Source organism: Camelus ferus, chromosome 22, assembly GCF_009834535.1.
Source record: "Camelus ferus isolate YT-003-E chromosome 22, BCGSAC_Cfer_1.0, whole genome shotgun sequence".
Classification (NCBI taxonomy): Eukaryota; Metazoa; Chordata; class Mammalia; order Artiodactyla; family Camelidae; genus Camelus; species Camelus ferus.
The window spans coordinates 5,069,500-5,078,169 of NC_045717.1; the positions used below are offsets into that span (position 1 = coordinate 5,069,500).

At 51.8% G+C, this 8,670-nt stretch overlaps 1 non-coding gene across 1 annotated transcript; it reads left to right on the forward strand.

Moving 5' to 3' along the window:
* The first annotated feature begins 1,453 nt into the window (after window positions 1-1,453).
* TRNAA-GGC lies at window positions 1,454-1,525 on the forward strand. Its single transcript has one exon. It is a non-coding gene; the product is annotated as a tRNA-Ala (tRNA).
* The last annotated feature ends 7,145 nt before the right edge of the window (window positions 1,526-8,670 follow it).

Consider the following 8,670-nt stretch of genomic DNA (forward strand, 5'->3'; position numbering starts at 1 on the left):
GGGAGGGGGAGGGGAGATGGCTGTCCACAGCATCTGGGGACCTGGGCTAGGCAAAGGGCTGGCCTTAGAGTCAGGAGATCTGCATTCTGATCCCAGTGCCACCTCAAATGATGGCTCTAAACCTGGCCTTAAATTCCCCAGGCCCTGTCTCTGGAATGCCCCAGCTTGCCTGGAAACCTGCTGCTTGTTTCAAGACCATTTTCTGTGACTCTTGTCTTGCTCTGAGCAGAGTTAGACATGTTCCTCTTCGCTCCTCAGCATCCTGTTCATTCCTCAATTGCAGCCGCTGCCATATTTAATTACGATCATTCCTGGTCAGGGTCACAATGTAGGAAGAACCAGGGAAATAGATGATTAGGGGGGTGGGGGGTGGCAGTTCCTTTTCCAAGCTCTTCCCCTCACTGTGTGGGACCCTGGGGAAGTCCTTTTTCCTCTTTGGGGCTCTAGCCCTCACTGTTGTGAGGTTTCAAACAAGGAAAGAAAAATGCACATAAACTACTTGTTATCATGATGGGCGCACGCTAACTGCACATAAAGATCAGGCTCTCCCCGCAAGAAAACGGCTAACCCTTTTAAGACAGGGACCCCTTGCCTTGTGTGTCTCCCAAGGATCTGGACTTTGCCAACAGCTTGAAGTGTTTTCATGTCCTGGCTTTACCTCTTGTCAGCTAAGTGGCCTTAAGGCAAATCATTTTATTTCTCTGAGCCTCAATTTCCTAATATGTAAAATGGTGGCTTTTGTTAGGAAAAATCTGGACCATTAATGTGAAGTGTCTGGTACTGTCTGGCACTCATTATTATAAAAGCCTCAAATTGTTGAAGTCAGCCCTTTAAAATGTAGGGCCTGTGAGATCAGGAATTGTTTCTACCTTCGCTAGCATATCCCCAGGGCTGCCATGTACAGTTGCACAAGTTGTGCACTGCACAATTCCAGAGCATCCTTTATACAGATTTGATGTGAATTGTGCGCTCCAGAGTTGTGTAGTGCATCAGCTCTGCAAACACCATGCCTGGCATTATTCTAGGGGCTGTAAACAGGATCAGTTCCTACTCTCATAGAGCTTATATCATAGTAAGGAGGGGGCAGAATACACAAGACAATTAACTAAATGTTACAAATGAATAAAATAGGGTGATGTGACAGTGATTAGGCAAGAGAAGCTTTCAAGGTGACAGTGATGAACTGAGGCATGAATGTGTGCTGTGAAAATATGGAGTGAGGTATTATAGAAAAATCACAAAGACAAAGGCCCTGGGTCAGGCGTGAGTGTGGCGAGAAGTGGGCAGAGGGCTGGCCATCGTGAGCACACAGGAACAAGTAAGGACAGCATGCCCTTCTAAAGGCTCCAGGCAGTCACAGAAGATTTCCATCAGGGGCTGGACATGATGAAATTTGTGATCTATAAGGGGGAGGGGTGGAATCAGGGGCTAATCAGGAGGCTGAAAGGGGGTGGGGGTTATAGCTCAGTGGTAGAGCGTGTGATTGGCATCCACGAGGTCCTGGGTTCAATCCCCAGTACCTCCAATAAGGGGGGAAAAAAAATCAGAGGCTGATGCAATCATCCTGGCTGGAGATAAGGACCACAAGGACCAGAGGATGAATGTCAGCACCAGGGGATGCAGTCAGTGTGCATCAGAAGCAGAGGAGTAGACGCGAATGGACCAGATGTGGAAGAGAAGGAGGGAGAACGGCTCTCCTCTTGGGTGGATAGGGAGCTACTTATGGAGATGGGAAGCCTGGAAGAGGGAGTTCGGGGGGTGAGTTTGCAGTGCCTCTGAGGCAGCCACGTGGAGCTGATAGCTTTCATCTGGTGCCCAGTTTTATTAATCTGCTGGATGAATGAGTGAATGAATGAATGGATGGATGGATGGATGAGGCTCCAGGTTCTCTCTAATGTGAGCATAATAATTCCTCTCTTTGTGAAAGTCAGAAGAGCTCAGGGAGAGATAAAGTTGCCTCTGATGCCACCCTGAAGAGAGGCAAATGGTCCGGGTGGTCCGACCCTGAGCTGCCCGCCACCCTTCACCTGTCCCCCTCCACCTTGTCCATCACCCTGGCTGTCCCAGAGCTCCCCGCATTCCTTCTCCAGGCTCCAGGCACCTCCTGCTGCAGCCCAGGATTGGCCAAGCCCCTTCTCAGCCTGGGAAGCCCTGCCCTGCTCCCAGGATGCCAGGTCAGAGTGGCCCAGCCGCTGAGGGCCCAGAGGCCAGGGCAGTGGGTGCCAGACCCGTCAGTGTATCACTGAGCAGTGCGTTCTGGTCGGGGGTCCCGCTGAGCTGGGTGGATGGTGGATGGGAGGTGGGCGCTCCTGGTGTCCTGGGCGAGGGGGAGCCGGCGCTGCAGGGCCGGGCTGCAGTTCAGCCTCTGCGCACGTTCCCCGCGACTCCCTCCCTGCTGTTCTCCACATTCCTCTGCTCCTTCCCTCCGTTTGGTCTTTTCATCTTCTAGCAGGTGTTGTCTCAAACCGCAGGTGTCTTCGAACACTGGGGGTGGGTGACAATGTCAGTGCACTTCTTTCTGCACCATTTCATTTTAAATGCTCTTCAGAGAGACCTGGAACTTCACGCCAGAGCTATGGGACCAGGTAGACTCGGGCTTAGATCCTGTTCATGACAAGCTGTGCTGCCTGGAGCCAGTGGCTTCCCCTCTCTGAGCCTCAGATCCCTCCCCTGCAAAATGGGCTCCTTGTTCTTCGTGAGCGCTTCCCCCATGGGCCCTAGATCTCAGCACGAGGTCTGGCCCCGAACAGCAGCGGACTGAGTGCTAATGCACTGCTTTCTCCCAGGTGAATGTGAGACCAAAGACCCAGGAAGCTCACTTCACAGATTCAGACATCGCTCTTGAGACGTTCATACGGAAAGTCTTTTGGGGGCCTGTGTGAGTCAGCGCCTGGGCCAGGTGTTGGAGCCGATGAAGTGTGAGTGGGATGTGGGATCCCAGCCCCCAGTAAAGGAGAGTTATGGGGGTGCAGGGTGACCTGGGAGTCAAAAGACCCCCCTGCCAACTTGGCATCGGGGAAGGCTGCTGGGAGGCGGGGTGCCTCAGCAGAGACCTGGAGGAGGAAGAGGAATTCCAAGGTCAAGGTGGGGGATGTAACCTGCTCTGAGGCAACCAGAGTGTGGAGCTTACATCAGAAGAAAGCACACACCGAAGGAGGGAGGAGGAGGCTCAAATAGGGGAAGGAACACCATCCCATCAGAGAGGGTCTGGCAGCTTCAGGCCAGGTTTCTTGTAAGGAGTGTCCCGAGGGCACCGGCGGCGTGGATGGGCTGTAGCAGGAACACGCGGTCTGATTCCCGGTTGCTCTGCAGAGAATGAACTGTAGCAGACAGTAGGTGAAGCACAGAGTGCTGAAACCAGGCAGGAAGTCAAGGCAGAGTTGCCCTTCCACTCTCGAGTCCTGGGGTCAGGTGGTCCTGGGTTTAAAACCTCAGCTCCGCCACTTCTCATTTAGGTGGACTTGGATAAGCCAGTTCTCCTCTCCAAATCCTGGGTTTCTCCCCTGTAAGAGGGGAGCCGTTAGAACATACATCTCAGGGACGCTGTAAAAAATTCAACGAATGAATCCATGGACAGTGTCAAGCACAGGACAAGCTCTCAGTAAACAGGAAGTATTACCGTTGCTTCTTTTCCTCCCCATCGTGCATGTAAACACCCGCTGCCATAACGTGCCCTGGACTTCGGATGAACCCCTCCCTCCTTTTACAGGCAGTTTCAAGGCAGCCACTGTCAGCAGCTCTGGGTTGAGGGTCTGTGCGGTAGCTCAGTTGCCTAGCAACAGCATAGCATCTGCATGGTTGCAGAGCCAGGCCGGTCAGGCATCCGTCAAAACAAAGGCGGCAGCAGCGATGACTCACAGCCAGGTGTTAGGAACTGGTGGGCGCAGGGCTTCGTTTTTTGAGGGGATCAGGTACACCCTAATTCTAGCTAGAGGGAGGGACCAGCCCAGGTCTAGCTCCTGCTTTCTCCCCCGGGGGCCCACCCTTCTCACTACCCTCTGGGCTTTCTGGTGCAGGGAGGGTTGACTGGAGGCCAACTGTACGCCAGAGCATTCTGTGGGCATCGTGTGTTCAGCCTTCAGAACAGTTCTTCTCCAACATCCCACTGAGGGCTCTGGGCCCCTGAGACGATCAGCATTCAGAGTTCCAGTCTATCTAGCCTCAGAGCCTTCTCACTGCTGCAGGGTGCCTCCTGAGTCCTGCCCACTGGCCCCCATCTCTCTGCAGAGTTTTGGACCCAAATAGCCAAGCACTCCTGGGCACCCTTGGAGGGACCACAGGCATCTCACTCAACGGGTTCTTCATCCTCCCTCATCCAGTGCCCCCTCCCCCCGGACCCCCTTCTCTGTGATAACGCCAATACCTACTGGGCAGCCACATTGAATAAAGTAGGTGTCTTTGTGGGCCCTTCCCTTCCTTCTTGACCTCAAGGACAAACAGTCACCCAATCCAGCAACTGTCCCCTCCCCCTCCTCTCTTCCCAAGGCGACTGTCCAACACAGGCGTGGCCGTGGTATCCTGGGGTGTGTCTTCACCCCTGGCCAACCTCGGTCTCCCACCCTCCATGCTCCAAGCTGCAGCTCCTCCCAAAGGACACATCCGAAGCTGGCACTTTCTGTTTCAACCCTTTATGGCTCCACTCACCACAATTTGAAGCCCAAACTTCTCACCAGGGCCTGCAAGGCCCCGTGCAATTCAATCTCCTTGCCTGCTGCCCACCACACACACACACACACACACACACACACACACACAGCCATCCTGGAATGGGGTCCTGCTCTCTATCGAGCCTTCGGATCCCTGCAGCACCAGCAAACACCTGGATGACAGCCTCATGAGAGACCAGACCGAGAGCCTCCCAGCTAATCCACTCCGGGATTCCTGACCCATCGAAACTGTGAGACAATAAACACTTGTCCGTTTGTCCGCAGCTGCTAAGTGGCGGGGTAATTTTCTGCACAGCCATACATAGCTAATGTAGTGTCCTAGAGTAACTCACCTGACCTCACTGTGCCTCCATTTCCTCATCTGTAAAATGGGGTTAATAAGAACACACATACAGTGTTGAAAAGATAAAATGAGGTAAGGTCCAGGAAGAGCTTAGCACGGTGCCCGGCATGTACTAAACATTCAATAATTATCAAGGATTACTATAACTTCTTCTTCTTCTTTCCTATAAAAAGTTTCTTTTTCATTTTCAAAGACTCCAAGTAAGAACAGAATCAAGGGCTTGCCCGGTACCCGAACAGGTGTTCCCAGCCTGTTCTGTCTTCCGCAAGAAGCCCCTATACTGGGATCACTGGAAATCCATGCCATCACTGCAGAGAAAAATTTCAGCCTAGTGGCTCACAGCCTCTTCCTGCAGAGTGGTGCTTCCCCTAAAAACAATAACCTTAATAATAATAGGTAACCACTGTCCTACACCAGGCTCTTACCGTGCTAAGCGCCTTATGCACGTGACTCCTCACATATAGGGACGTCGCATCTGGGATGATGGGGAAACTGAAGCTCTGAGGGAGGAGTGCTGTGGCCGGGGTCCCCCAGCAAGCAAGCGACAGGACACGAACCTGCCCCGTCTGATAGAAAAGCTGGCGCTAAGAGGAGTTTCAAGAGCAGGCACCCTCCTCCCACCCCACTCCAGCCCGAGCAAGGCCAGACCAAAGGCCTGGAGCGAAAGCGCTGTCCGGTCATGGCTGGGTGACTCCAGTGCCCCCACACTGAGATGTCACAAAATCCATGGCACCAGAGAGCAGGAGGGGCCTGGCTCTGCGGCTCCGGACTTCCGGTTCAGAGCTCTGCCACCAACACCCTCCTTGAACTTGTCTGTTTGGTCGGTTCCTGCTCCACCTCCTCCCCCACCCAGAAGACATCCCAGGAGGTGGCCGTCTGTGGCTGGGAGCCGAATAGTGACCTCACCAGTGGTTACCAAGAAAGCCATCTCTTCTGGCCCTGTGTCCCAGGTCTTATAGGTGCAGGGCTGGGAGAATGTGCAGGGCAGACTCTGGCATCCATGTGGGGCCCATCAGACAAAGTTCAAAGGCTTCAGTTTCATTTGCCAAAACACAGACTAGCTTTCAGACCCCTTTTCTCAGCCAGCGCACCCTCCCTTTCTGGTTGTCTCCCAGGGGCAGGAAACAGAGAGCCTTGATGCACTGGCGACATGCTATTTGCACCCTCTTACAATGAGAAAATGGGAAGCTGAGAGCAGGCAGAAGAGGCCACATACTCCACTTCTCACCTCCTCTGTCTTCTTGCTAAGGGGATGCTCAACTTCTCCTTTCATACCTCTACTGACGGTGAGCTCACTACCTCCCAAGACAGCCCTCTCTGGAACCCAGATTTTGGAATCAGAGCCCCAGATTGGATATTCCATTCAGCACGTGACCCTGGGAAAGCCATTTCACTCCTGTGAGTTCCGGTCTCCCTCTCCATAAATAGGGCTCATGGTCTCACAGGTCTGCAGGGAGATTTGAATACAGTATCTATCGGCTATGGATATACTTTTAAAATGGCAAGCCACGCCTGCCGGTGGCGAGGGTTATTCTTGTCCTAACTGCCGTTATTGTGAGGCTGTCACACAGCACTAATCGTCCCGGAGCCTCTCTGATGTAGAACCCACACTGGCTCCCCATTAGCTCCTACATACCGGGTCTTCCCGCTGTGGGTTAATCACGACGGTTGACAAAGAGGCATTTGTCTGCTTTGTGAAGACTCGAATCTAATCTGAGAATTGTCACTCTGGAAAATATCGACCAAGGGGGCACTCACTTAGAACCCACAGACTCCTCACTAATGAGCTAGTCACAAGGCCACGTGCACTAAAGACAGAAACGCGCTTCCACCATCCCTCTCTCTCCTCCCCTCTATTCATCAAGAGTTCTAGTACCTTCTATGGTAGATGTCGAGAGACCGTCCCAGATCACCTGACATATACCCAACATACACCACCCCTCTGATCAGTCTCTTGCTGATGTATTTTCTTCTCTCGTGCTCATGGCCATCAGACTGTTTCTCACTCACCTGCCTGCTCACTACCTGCGCTGGAGACAGCAAAGGGGCGGGTCCAGAAGAGGGGCGGGACCAATAGGGGCGTGTCCCAGGGAGGGTGGGGTCAAGAGGGGGTGGAGCCTCTTGAATAAGGCAGGGACAGGAAGCTAAGGAGTCAGGAATGTGACGGTCTACAGTCAAGGCGAGACCAAAATTAGGAGCAAAGAAGACCTGAGAGATTGTTACATGAAAATCTCAGCTGCTTTACCATATTAACACTAGTCTAGATTCCCACGGTAAAAAGGGAGTTGGGACCACATGTTGATATTTACTACCTGTCAGATGCTTTTCATTCCTTGCCTCACTCACTCCATGAGGTGGGCATTATTTTCTCCATCTTACAGATGAAGAAACTGAGGCTCAGAGAGGTTGAAAAATCTGCCCAAGTTTTCACATGTAGGGCAGAACCAGGAATCAAACCCAGTTCTTTCTGACATTCAAACCCAAGTTTCTCACCTTGTATCCCCTACCTCCCAGAAGACTCTAGGGGGACAGGTTTTGGAAGGCGAGGAAGAAAAGAAAGTAGCAAGGAACAAAACCGTGCCTCCTGCTATGGTCTGAGTGCATCCCACCAAAATTCATATGTTGAAATCCTAACTCGTAAAGACAATGGTATTAGGTGGTGGGGACTTGGGGAGATGCTCAGGTCCTGAGGGCGGGGCCCTCATGAGTGGGATTAGTGCCCTTATAAAAGAGGCTCCAGGAAGCTCCCTTGCCCCTTTTACCGTGTGATGACACAGAGAGAAGGTGTGGCTATGAACAAGGAAGAGGACACTCACATGCAGGCTCCTTGATCTTGGACTTCCAGCGTTTGGTACTGTGAACAACATGTTTCTGTCATTTGCAAGCTACCCAGCTGGCGGTATGGTTTTGCAGCAGCTCAAACCAACTAAGACACTGCTCTTGGAGCTCACCTCTCTCTCTCTCATTGCCAAATTCTTCTCATCGAAATGTCAGTAGTAAAAAGAACAAATTATCTTTTTTTTTTCTGTGCTCATTATGTTAACATCAAAGATTTTTAAACATCCTCCTTCATTTCTGGATTCAAGCCCTATTTTTTTTTTTCCCCTTTTGGACACTAAACTGAGACCATGGAAACGTAGACTCTGACCTGCTTTGCCCCTTCTCTTCTGGCACCAATTGTTGGAAAACGTTTGGCTTTAAAATGAGAATTTCAGAGCAGACAGTCCAAGCTCTTAAAAGAGAAGGAAAACCCCAGTTATTGAATACCCAAGAGAGGGCTATTACGGTAAGTGCTTGCTGTGCAGGCTTGTTGAATCGTGACGTATAATCATCTTCGTTTTTCAGATGAGAAAACTGAGAGTCAGAGGTGGATTTTTTCACGCCAGGGTCACACTGGTTAAGTGAAGACCAAGCGCATCAGATCCATCGTGTGGATCCAGGCCACCATGTGGCAGAGCCCACAGCCATGTCTCCATCACTGGGCTCTGAGTAGGTCCTAAACAACCGTCTGCGAAACGCATGTGTGGGTAGAGGGGTGAGTGTAATCTTGTTCGCAGTGACATCAACTTCTACACCTGATGTTTACTCCAACCAAACTTGTTGAGAAGACTGACAAATCATGTCCCCTTAGGTGCAAAGTGGCAGAACGGTCGCCTGCTG